At 47.6% G+C, this 12,216-nt stretch overlaps 1 protein-coding gene across 1 annotated transcript in view; it reads right to left on the bottom strand.

The window, feature by feature from the left end:
• Nucleotides 1–7,813, bottom strand: part of ZNF532 (zinc finger protein 532) — a 130,193-nt gene extending 122,380 nt beyond the window's left edge. The window contains exon 1 of the mRNA XM_086373671.1: nucleotides 7,707–7,813. The gene's annotated coding sequence lies outside the window, so the exon portion shown is untranslated. The remainder of the gene's footprint in view (nucleotides 1–7,706) is intronic.
• Between the last annotated feature and the right edge of the window lie 4,403 nt (nucleotides 7,814–12,216).

Below are 12,216 nucleotides of genomic sequence, written 5' to 3'. Positions count from 1 at the left end.
GCTTGCCTGATGGCTCAGACGGATAGTAATTTGCCTGAAATTTGCCTGAATGCAGGAGACCTGGGTTTGATCCCTGGGTCAGGAAGATCCCCTGGAGAAGGGCATGGCAACCCACTCCAGGGTTCTTGCCTGGAGAATGCCATAGACAGAGGAGCCTGGTGGGCTACAGTCCACGGGGTCACAAAATCCAAAGAAACTTGACAAAAGCAGGGGAAAGCGTTGCCATCTGTCAAATCAGGACCATCGAGGGCTCCTCCATGATCAGGTGGGCACACAGGACCCAGGGCAGATCTGAGAAAAGATCTGTGTTTCCCTTTTCCTTCTCTCAACCTATTTATTTTGTGTTAAAATATGTATATTGTTTCTGCTAGGAAGCTTGTCACAGAAGAAACAACTCCCCTTCTTGATTACTATCCTAGCTAAGAGACAAATGTGTGCATGCTAAGTCGCTTCAGTAGTGTTAACTCTCTGCGACCCCATGGACTGTAACCCTCCAGGCTCCTCAGTCCATGGGATTCTCCAGGCAAGAACACTGGAGTGGGTTGCCATTTCCTCCTCCAGGGGATCTTCCCAACTCAGGGAGCGAACCCAAGTCTCTTATGTCTCCTGCATTGGCAGATGGGTTCTTTACCACTGGTGCTCAAGTGGGAAGCCCCAAGATATGAATAAGCACTTAGAATATAATAGCCAAAGCCCTTGAACAAATATAAAGCCAAGGAGGGTTTCCCTTTTGCTTTAGAGCTTTGGCTCTTTAGGTAGCATTCGGTAAACCACTCTTGATCTATTATCCTGGCCACTTTCTGATAAGCAATGTTACGGTCATGAAGCGTCCCTGCAAGTAGAGAAATTATAGGGGTGTTCACCTCATACCAAACTATTCTGCCTGCAGGATGGGGTTTAAAGCAGCCCTCCCTCTGACAGCACCCACAGTTGGAGAGCCCAGCAGTGCTCTCTAGCATGGAGCAAGGCAGTACCGTGAGATTCCCCAGGACCTCTCCCGGCCTGGTTGTGGAACTCTGAGGCTGAATTCCATTCTCGGTGCCAAGTGCAACCATTCCACATACCGTTCTTTGTCCTTTCCTCCCTCCGCCCCACCTTGCCCAACACCTTAGACTTTAGTAATATGCATATTGTAGAATTAGGGTGTGATATGAAGGCAATGGCACCCCACTCCAATACTCTTGCCTGGAAAATCCCATGGATGGAGGAGCCTAGTAGGCTGCAGTCCATGGGGTCGCTAAGAGTTGGACACGACTGAGTGACTTCACTTCACTTTATGAGGTCTTCTCTGGTGGCTCAATGGTAAAGAACTCACCTGCCAATGCAGGAGACTTGGGTTTGATCCCCAGGTTGAGAAGATCCCCTGGAGGAGGAAATGGCAACCTGCTCCAGTCTTCTTGCCTGGAGAATCCCATGGACAGAGAAGCCTGGAGGGCTCCAGTCCATGGGGCCGCAAAAAAGAGCCGGACACAACTTAGCAACTAAACAACATGAGTGGCTAATAGAACCGTGGACTGACCCGGAGTCAGCTAACTTCAGTTATCAAGTGCTTGCTGAGGCAGGGCTCAGCGTATGGCGATCCTAGTATTGACCCTCAGGGTCTCTGCGGTGCTGTGTACTCTCTCTTGGATAGCTTTCCACGGATGGTTTACCACCCTGGCCCCCTCCCTCACTTCCCCCATGTCTCTCTGCTCCATGTCACCTTGTCAGAGGGAACTTCCCTTCCCACCCTGACTAAAAGTGTCCCCTCCATCTCTAGCTAGCTCTATACTCTCCTAATTATTTGTCCCATAGCACTTATCTCTCCCTGGCATTATACTGAAGGTTGCCAGACAAAACACAGGCCATCTGTGGAACCTACTTATACGTGAAAATTCATTGTTCATCTGAAACTCAAGGTTAACTGGGTGTCTTTATTTTTATTTGCTAAATTTGGCAGCCGTAATTATATTACATCTTTCATTCCTTTCCCTCCCATTTGAATGTGAACTCCATGAAGCAAAGATGAGGCTTGCTGGAATCCCGGCTGAGCTCTAAGTCCGCAGTATCTAGTGCTCTGGAGTCTCATCAGGCGGGGCACACAGTAGGCGCTCATATGTGTTCAGAATGAAAGAAGGAAGCACAGAGCAACAGGGCTCCAGGCGGAGATTCAGAGCTAACAGGGCGGTGTGCGCCGCATTCCCATCTGGCTTCCACCGTCTCCTTGGAAAATGTCTGATTGTAACGGGGATTCCCAAGATGAAAACGTTTGCTTTCTGGTCCAGACACTGAATTAAGACCACCAGGACGTACTAAACTGCCAGACCCCAGTCAAAGGACAGCTTACAAATCCTACTGATACGAATCAGAATTGAGCCATAAAGTTGGCAGTAAAAACAAAATCCTTTCAAAACAAAACAAAACTGAAACCCCAGTCCATTCCTTGTCTTGCCAAGTATTCCCCTTCTACAATCACCGGATTTCCTTCCCCAACTGCATTCCCTCTGTTACTCCTCCATGGCACTCTTGTTCCCATAAGCGAGAAACAAAACTACATCCATCAAATATTGTCCTCAGCAGCGAGTCTTTAAAATACTTGGCCGTGTCTAGGGTGATAGCTTGGGCAGCTTCATTTGATGTTCTGACAACTGAGTATTGTTAGTTTTGACTCGGTTACTTAGAGAAGACTTTGTAATTCTCCCCCAATCACTCACGCGTATTTACTTAGCTAAGTAGCTCTTGTGACCCGTGGCATTCCACTTATGGGTCTTTTCCAGAGGCAAAAAGCCAGAAAGGGTGGTAGAAACGCAGAAAGCACACCTTTTCTACCCAGCAGAAGAAAATCAGTATTTCTTTCCATGGTTTGAATTTTAAGAGTTTTCACTCAAAAGGAAACCAAGTTTTCCTTTTCTTATGACTGTCCCACATCCCAACCATATGGAGAAAAAAAAAAAAATCTACCTTTATACAAATAAATTGCCATGTATTTTTTTTTCTTGTTAGTTCCTTTAAGCTTTACTGTATCTTCATCCTAGAGTGTAATTATGAGTCATGTATATCTCAGGATGTCTTGAAGTAAATGATCAAATACCATCAATACAGTGGTACCATTCAGGAAGAAAGTGAGGTTAACTGGGACAGATTGCTACTGAAAGCCCACCAGGAGAATTTCAAAGATCCAGGAAACAACCTCATTAAAGAAAAAGTCGAAACAGGTGCAAGACCTAAATGGCCAGGCAGCTTGGAGCTCAGGTTTATAGAAAGAGATGCTGCACACTGAGCTGTTTACCCTGGATCTCTTGTGAATCTACTGTGTTCTGTCCAACCTAACGTTACCTCTAAAGTTCATAAAACGTACTCCCACCTTCACGGGCGAGCCATATTTTGAACACAGTCTTTATGTTGTCGATAATTGTACTAGAATACAGAGGAGATTTTTGTGTGCTTTGTTTGTATAGGACTTTTACCGTCTACCCTCAAGGACCACAATTTGCCAGTTGGCTATAATTCTTGTGATTCTTGCATCTGTTCTCTGGGTACTTCGATTTTCCTTAAGCTGACAGGAGTTACTTCTGCCTTTCCTAGGGAACCTACTTCCGGCATCTCCTCCGTTTCTAATCAGCTACTGAAACCAAGTAACCAAGTCTGAAAGAACCGTGACCAAAGAGGAGGAGCTCCAAACTCCTGGAGTTTTCGTCATCCGGCGGTTTGTAAAACTCCCCCTCCCTCTACATTCCTCAGACCCGCAGCTTCGGGGTGTGTGAGTCAGAATAACAGCCAACACTTCCCCAGCCTTGGCTCCAGGCCAGGCATTGCTCCCTGCGGTATTATCTCATTTAACCCACATTCTCACACACACCTCTGAGTGGAGCCCTGTGATTATCTCAGTTCACACAGGAGGCTGGGGAACTTTCTCCAGCTCACAGCCTGGAGTGATGCAGTCAGCGTTCAATGGCGCCAGCTAGTCAGGCGCCATGTTCTATTTGAAACCACACCTCAGAAGGGACTCGAACTCAGTCACACCTCAGATGGAACTCGGAAGTAATCTTCCAACCAAAACTGCACAACTCATTTCACAGCTTAATGAAACTCATACTTTACGGCTGGCGCAGGTGCACTCAGTGTCCGACTCCTTAAGATGGCATGGACTGTAGCCCGCCAGGCTCCTCTGTCCATGGGATTTCCCAGGCAAGAAGACTGGAGTGGCTTGCCATTTCCTCCTCCAGGGGATCTTCCTGACCCAGGGATTAAACCCATGTCTCCTGCATGGGCAGGCAGATGCTTTATCATTGAACCAACTGGGAAGCCCATCTTTATGTCCTGGCACAGAAGGAAGTCAGCAAGAGGCAAAGTGATAGGTAAGAAGCAAATTTATTAATATAAGACCCTTATGAACAATACAGGCCAGCAGGCAAAAGGGTTCTGCCCGGAGAACTGTGAGTTAATTTTTAATAATCAAAGGAAAAGTCAGGAGCGCAGGAAGACCACCTGGTCTTGGTGAGTCCCTGGGATGGGCCACCAAGTGAGGGTCCTTGGCTTTGCACAGGAAAGAATTCAAGATCGAGCGTGGTGAAGGGAAAGCAGCTTTATTGAGAGAGATAGAACAGATAGAATGTTCAGGTCAGGTTCAGTTCAGGTTCAGCTCAGTCCTGTCTGACTCTTTGCAACCCCAGGAACTGCAGCACCCCAGTCTTCCCTGTCCATCACCAACTCTCAAACTCATGCCCATCAAGTCAGGGATGCCATCCAACCATCTCATCCTCTGTCATCCCCTTCTCCCACTTTCAACCTTTCCCAGCATCAGGGTCTTTCCCATTGAGTCAGTTCTTCACATCAGGTGGCCAAAGTATTGGAGTTTCAGCTTCAGCATCAGTTCTTCCAATGAATATTCAGGACTGATCTCCTTTAGGATGGACTGGTTGGATCTCCTTGCTGTCCAAGGGACTCTCAAGAGTCTTCTCCAACACCACAAAATGTGGCCTGTCTCAAAAGGCGAGCTCAGCCTGAAATAGGGAGTCGTCAGTTGTTATAGACTGGGTAATTTCATAGCCTAAGGAGTGGGAGGATTATTCCAACTATTTATGGAGGAAGAGGTGGGGATTTCCTAGTTCCTGGCCGTTCACGGTCAGCCTCAGAACCATCATGGTACCTGTGAGTGTGTCATTTAGCATATGCTAATGTATTTAAGGAGATCAAACCAGTCAATCCTCAAGGAAATCAACCCTGAACATTCTTTGGAAGGACTGGTGCTGAAGCTCCAATACTTTGGCCACTTGATGAGGTGAGCAGGCTCACTGGAAAAGACCCTGATGCTAGGAAAATTGAAGACAAAAGGAGAAGGGGGTGACAGAGGATGAGATGGTTGGATGGCATCACCAACTCAATGGACATGAATCTGAGCAAACTCCAGGAGATAGTGAAGGACAGGAAAGCCTGGTGTGCTGCAGTGCATGGGGTTGCAAAGAATCAGACATGACTTATCGACTCAACAACATCTCCTGCTGCTAAGTTGTTTCAGTCGTGTCCGACTCTGTGCGACCCCATAGACGGCAGCCCACCAGGCTCTGCCGTCCCTGGGATTCTCCAGGCAAGAACACTGGAGTGGGTTGCCATTTCCTTTTCCAATGCAGGAAAGTGAAAAGTGAAAGTGAAGTCGCTCAGTAATGTCTGACTGTTCGTGACCCCATGGACTGCAGCCCACCAGGCTCTTCCATCCATGGTATTTTCCAGGCAAGAACACTGGAGTGGGGTGCCATTGCCTTCTCCGGAACAACATCAACTGGACGTCAAATCTTCTGCCATCTTGGGCCTAATCAGTTCTAATCAGTTTTTTCTCAAGGACTGTATCTTTCCTTAAGGGTTTTGCCCTGCCCTTTTCCTTCCTGTCTCATATTGACCACTACTCCTCAGGGAGCCCAAGCTTGAAAACACTGAGTAAACTTTATTAAGATTGTTAACCTGTGTCTCCTGAACAGTCATGGCACCTATGATAAAATCCAACTCCCTTACACGGTCTACTGTGCTGTGCTCAGTCATGTCTGACTCTGTGGCCCCATGGACTGCAGCCCGCCAGGCTCCTCTGCCCATGGGATTCTCCAGGCAAGAGTACTGGAGTGGGTTGCCATTTTCTTCTCCAGGGGAATCTTCCCCACCCAGGGATCAAAGCCTGGTCTCTTGCATTGCAGGAAGACGTTTTGCCATTTGAACCGCTAGGGAAGTCCCAATAATCAAAGGTAATAGTCATTCACTCATTCAACACATTTATTGAGTGCCTACTATCCACCATGGGCGGTTTGATCCCTGGGTTGGGAAGATATTCTGGAGAAGGGCATGGCAACCCACTCCAGGATTCTTGCCTGGAGAACCCCATGGACAGAGGAGCCTGGCGGGCTACAGTTCATAGGGTGGCAAAGAGTCGGAAATGACTGAGCAACGTAGCACAGCACCACCATACACAGCAGGCTATGGTATTCAGGATTTTCTCATTTAATCCTTCTTCAAGAATAACTTCACTTATTCTTCTCAACAACTCACTGAACAACCCAGTTTATAGATTAGGAAAATGAGATGTATTTTCTACTATTTAAAAAAAAAAAAAAATCCCAAGGTCCCAGTAGGTATTGGGATGAATGGGGTCAGATCAGGTTTGGAGGTCACCAGACCAGGGTACCCCTGAAAGAACTCGGAAATAAGGTTAAAACTACTCCTCTGAGATAAACTAGTTAAACGGTCTAATACAAAAGACCTGAGATAGGCCAAGTCCCTGTTAGAGGCAAAGCTGACCCAGGCCAGACTAGCTATTAGCATATCTAAAGAAAGAATGTGTCCATCATAGGAGGGGGGTTGGTTCTCTCAGAACCCGGGAGTGCTCAGCCAGGGTCGGAAGGCTGCTTTGACGGCGCGCAGCCCAGGGCCTCCCCGGGCGGGAGGGGCCAGCGGAGGCGGCAGGGGTGGCCCCCCGGGAGGCGAGGCTGCACCCCTGAACCACGCGCTTACCTCCCCCGCCCCGGTTCCCGCCGAGCCGGCTCTCCGCGTGCAGTTCTGCTTCCGCCTGCAGGGACAGGCTAATAATAGCTCCCAAGTGTGGCTCTGCATTGCGTTCGGGCCTCGCACACAGCGTGCCTTCCAGCGGAGAAAGCCGAGCCGGGGGGCCTGCCCCGGGTCAGAATGCAACCATGCCGAAGCCAAGAGCTGAGATTTGGACGCAGGCTCGCTCAGCTCAGGACTCAGCTCCAGATCCCTTGCGTCTCGCTCGCACTTACCGCCCGCAGGAGCACGCCCGGCCGAGGGAGGGCTCGGTTTCTCTCGGTACAAAATAACCGAGTTGGCATTCTGGTTGATGCCCCTGCTTTATACGGGGCCGGTTCCATGTGTCTTTCCGAGAGGCGAGCCCATCTCGGTTGGGTGGAACCTTCTCCACGTGGTCGCAGCCCTCCTCCTCGCCCCCAGCTCCTCCCTGCCCAGCCGACAACTCGGGAACAAACGCACGCATCCATCCCGCTAAGCCTTTCCTGCCATCTGCCCTCTTGCGAGCTCTTCTTTCCAAACAATCGCTGTCATTTATGGGCATCCTGCTGGGGTCGGAAAGGTAAAAGAAATGGGTGCTTTCCTCAACCCAGTTAACAAAACAAATCGTTTAACATTCCAACGGTTATGTTTTGCTTATGAAAGGAGCCAATCTATTAACCATTACGGCAGGACAATACCAATAAACACCCAGCACCTACCCAGCGAAGGGGCGGCAGAGTCACCCTTACAAGCACGTGGGAGTGACACAGGAGGTGATCAGAAGTCTTGGCTCAGCCCTTCTCTACCTTTGTGGGCTTGGAAAAGTCACGCAACCGTCCACAAACTCAGTTTCACAAATCTGCGTGAGATACAGCTACGCTCCTCCCCTCCACTCCGCCCGGCTCAGGCTCAAAGTAGGTTTAGAAAAAAAAACAGCAAACCATTTTAACCTCTGCTCCGGCAGGCACCCGCTGCAGATTTTAGACGTTTTCCCCCCTAGGTCTATATGGACACGACTGCAGGGAGAAGAGAGCAGGACAGTGAAAAAAATGCACGTGCAGAAGCCTGGTGATCTGTATTGTTCATCCCCCTCTCTCTGGCCCCCTCCCCTCCTCACCCCGCCCCCTCTGCAAACACGCGCCAATGCCTCATTGAAGACTGAAAACCGTCCCATTAGGTCCAAATGCATGAAACATATTCATGATTATTCAAATGATCCCCTCGTAATACAGTCAGCGTCGCCCTCATAAATATTCATCTGGCAGTGCTAATCATGGTGTAATCTCACCAGAGGGTGTGCCTGCCTAATCCTCTTCCCGCTGCCGTCCCCTCCCCCTCCTTTTGTCTCACATTCTTTTCTCCACTCTTAAGCCCCAGAAGGCCTTCCTAGGTCTTCTTCACTCTCTCCTTCAAGGTAAAGATATTTCTAGTTCTGATTTAGAGCTCTCTTTATTCGTCTCTGTCTGGAAGATTATTCTACAAGGTTATCCTCTTGCTATAGAGGATGTCTGACTTGAGTCCCAACAGCTCTAGTTCTCAGGCATGGGTTGATACTCCCTGTGATGGATAAGAAGAGATTCTGGTCACATTTATGAAAGCACATCCTGGGCGGAGCGGTGGACCGGAGCAGGAGGACCACTAAGAAGACCTACAGTTGGGTGCAGGATAAAGACAAAGGCGACTAGGCCATATAGTAACAGGCTGGACGAAATAGGCGCACAGAAGTGCAAGGGGAAAACCACCACCCTTGGGGTGGGGGCAGGCAGCCAGCACCCGGGGTGCCTGGAGATGAAAGGAGGCAGCTCAGGGCGAGTGTGGCCTTCGGAGCCTGTGTCCCAGCTCTGTACCTGGAGAGTGCTCCTCATGAACTTTCATCCTCATCCTGGTTATCGGTCTCTTTCCTATCTTGACCATCTGTCACTGATTGCGGCAACCGAGGTCAAAGTCTGGAAATCTGCCCTGAATTCAAGCAAGGCGGAGCATGAGAAGGATGTCTTTAAGACTGAGGAGTGGGTGGAAGTTAATCCTTTCAATGAAGCCCCCAAAGGAGCTTGTCACTAGGACTTGGCACAGTGGCAGGGAAGAGCGTCCGTTCAAAGAAAGGCAGACCCATACAGAAGCCCACAGGAGGGTCTCATCACAGCAGCCTTGGGGTAGTACCCAGAATAGGGCCCAGTATGGACTATTTGTGCATCTGATGGTAAGGAAATGTCTAAGCCCTATATATCCTTTGGCAGAAAAAGACGCCAGAGAAGAGGACTGTTTTTACAGTTAAGGACTTTGGAAATTCTAAAATAGAAATAACAAAATTAAAGGGGTGGGGGAGGACAATAGGTAACACAACCCCTTGGCCCAGAAGTTGTTAAACGTGTAAGTATTCTATATGGTATACTGCTCTGTCATAGGGCAGGCTCTCTGTTGTCTCTAGTTTTACATGAGAACCATTTTACATTTCAAGCCTTTTAGAGTATAAGGAACACCCACTGTTGCTTATGCTTTGAATAAGAAACATTTTTCTTTTCAAATGAGAAGCAAATTGCTCCTAAGTACCAAAAATGTATGGGATGAAAATGAATTGAAAAAAGTCTTCAATACTTTCAGTAATTTCATTTGTCTTCATAAAGGCATGAAAACAAGATAGCTTGTCAGAGAAAGCCTTCTGTTCTGGAAAAGAGAAGCAGCAAGATCTCTACCACAGTAGAAAAAGGACGTCTGGTGACAAAAGCCATGGTCAATTTTTCATGGTGGATTTATTATTGGTTTCAGGGAGATAAATAATATTACTTTCCAATCCAAAGAGGTCTCACACCTGAGATTTGCAACATTATTTCTAAAATCAACATCGCTTTCTCTTCCTAGGATTTGCCGTAAAAAAACTGGGAGTCCCCGGTTTGATTTAATGAGATTTACACAAAGGGAGTTGTCAGTAACCACAGAAACAGGGCAGGGTTTTCCTAATGACTGTGCTTGAATTGTATTCCCGTCTGAAAAGGGCCTATTTAATGACAGGGTTTGGGGGCGACGGGGGGGAGCAGGGTGAGGGAGAGTGGTGGAGGGGATGGGCAGTTTGTCATGGGGGCAGACTGAAAAGTCTTTCATCTGTTTAAAAGGATAGCAGGTGGGCTCCACTAACAAGTTCTAACCCCAGGACTTGGCTTAACCCTGGAGAAAATGTTTTTCATTTTCAACTGCATGTGTTTGCTGCCTCTCCACGTCTTTGAGCAATTTTTTTATTGGATTGTAGTTGATTTATGATATTGTGTTAGTTTCAGGTGTACAGCAGAGTGACTCAGTTCCATGCATACATTTTTTTCTCTTTTTTCATTCTTTTCCATTATAGGTTATTAAAGGATATTGGATATACTTCCCTGTGCTATACAGCAGGTCGTCATTGATTATTTTGTGTGTATCTGTTTAGTGTATATTTGTTAATCCCACACTCCTAACTTACCCTTCCCAGACTCTTCACTTCTTTAAATTGCAAGCTCTTCAAATAGAGCTTAGCAGACCTTGGGGAGTGGAGCAAAGTTCAGCTGAGGACAGTTCAGAAGGGTTGAGATACTTCTGCCTAGCCCACTTCCCAAAGATCTCAACTGAATTCTGCCGGCAGCCAGGTCAGGTCCAGAATCAGCAGTCCTGGGCAATGTACCCTGCAGGGCTCTGAGGTCTGAGACCAAGTCTCTGGTTTAACAGAGGAGAGCTGGGGGTTTTGACAGTGTTAGGTCATCCCGGCCCATCTACATTTCTCTCGTTCAGTTTCTCCTCGCAAACCTGAATTCATTCTAGCACGTGGAACTATTCTAGCAAGAATCACCATTTAGTTAATAAATGTGGGGCGTAGGAGTGAATCCCCACGGGTCAGGACCCAGAAGCCCTGTCCACGTGGGAGCCACGCTTGGAGTTTCAGCTGAGCAACCCTTTGGATCCCTGTCTTCTCGGAATCCACCTCTCCTGCACTATTCTTTTTATTTTTTTTAATCAGGTTTATTGAGGTATAATTTATGTTAATATACAATTCAACTCTCAAAACATATGGAACAGAATTGCAGTAGATTAGCAAAACTGAAATTTATTTCTCACTCTCATTGCAGCCTGTGCTGGTCAGATGGTTCCCTAAGCACTGACGACAGAATTCTGGCTGTTCCCATCTTGTGGTTTTTGCCATCTTCACAACAACAACAAAAAAGATACCAAATGGCCAATAAACTCATGAAAAAGTGCTCACCACCACGAATCATCAGGGAAATGCAAATTTAAATCACAATAAGACACCATTGCCCTCCAGATGACTAAATGTTAAAAGGCTTACAACCTTAAATACTGGTGAGGATCTGGAGCAACTGGAATGCTCATGCATTATTGAGGAAATGAATCATACACCTAATCTGTGACCCAACAATTCTGCCCCTTATTATCTCCCCAAGGGAAAGGAAAACATCTATCTGCAAAGGTTTTCCCAATAATGTTCATAACAGATTTGTTTATTAACAGTCAAAACCTAGACACAGCACAAACGTATATCCCCAGGAGAATAGATATCCGGTCACCATCAGAGGAAGGGCTCTGGCGATGCCTCCCTTTCATCAGAAAAGGAAAAGCTTTCCTAGAAACCTCCCAGCAGATTTCTCCTTACCGGTCACTGCCCTGAACTGCGTTAACAAGTCCAACCGTTCCTACAAAAGAGTTGGGAAAGTGATTAATTACGCAGGTACACCGTCAGGCTTCCTCCGCCATCATTTGGCTCATTAGCCAAGAGGGGAGGTTGGATACTGAGAGGCCCATTAAGGGTGTGTGTCACACGGATCATCGGCTGCGGCGTCACCTGGTGTCAGACGCTACTAGCATCGTCAGGTCCATGTCCATTTGTGTGACCTTCACGTTAGTTGCTTCCTCTGAACTTCTGTATTAGCTGGTCAGTGAAAAGACACCCGAAACACGCGATTCCAGAAGTGCGCGGCTGAAGACCTGACGTAGCTGTTCCGCCGAGTGTGCCCTATGGCTCGAAGATCCCCGTGGTATCGTGAGTCACATTGCTGAGAGCAGAATTTAATCAGTCAAGGAATTCAGTAATAGCGCAGAAGCGAAATGCCTTGGGTTTCTTCTATTTTGAGCTGACCTTTAGGAAGCCCCATAAACAATCAGATCTAAGTATGCATTGTTGCCTTTGTCAACAATCGATCTGAAAACTTCAAAGGTACACTCGGGGTGTGTGTCACCTGCTACACACTG

This window comes from Bos grunniens, chromosome 24, assembly GCF_055505025.1.
Source record: "Bos grunniens cultivar Pamir isolate PY7600 chromosome 24, Bosgru_T2T1.0, whole genome shotgun sequence".
In the NCBI taxonomy this organism is placed as follows: domain Eukaryota; kingdom Metazoa; phylum Chordata; class Mammalia; order Artiodactyla; family Bovidae; genus Bos; species Bos grunniens.
This window is presented reverse-complemented; position numbering and strand designations above follow the sequence as displayed.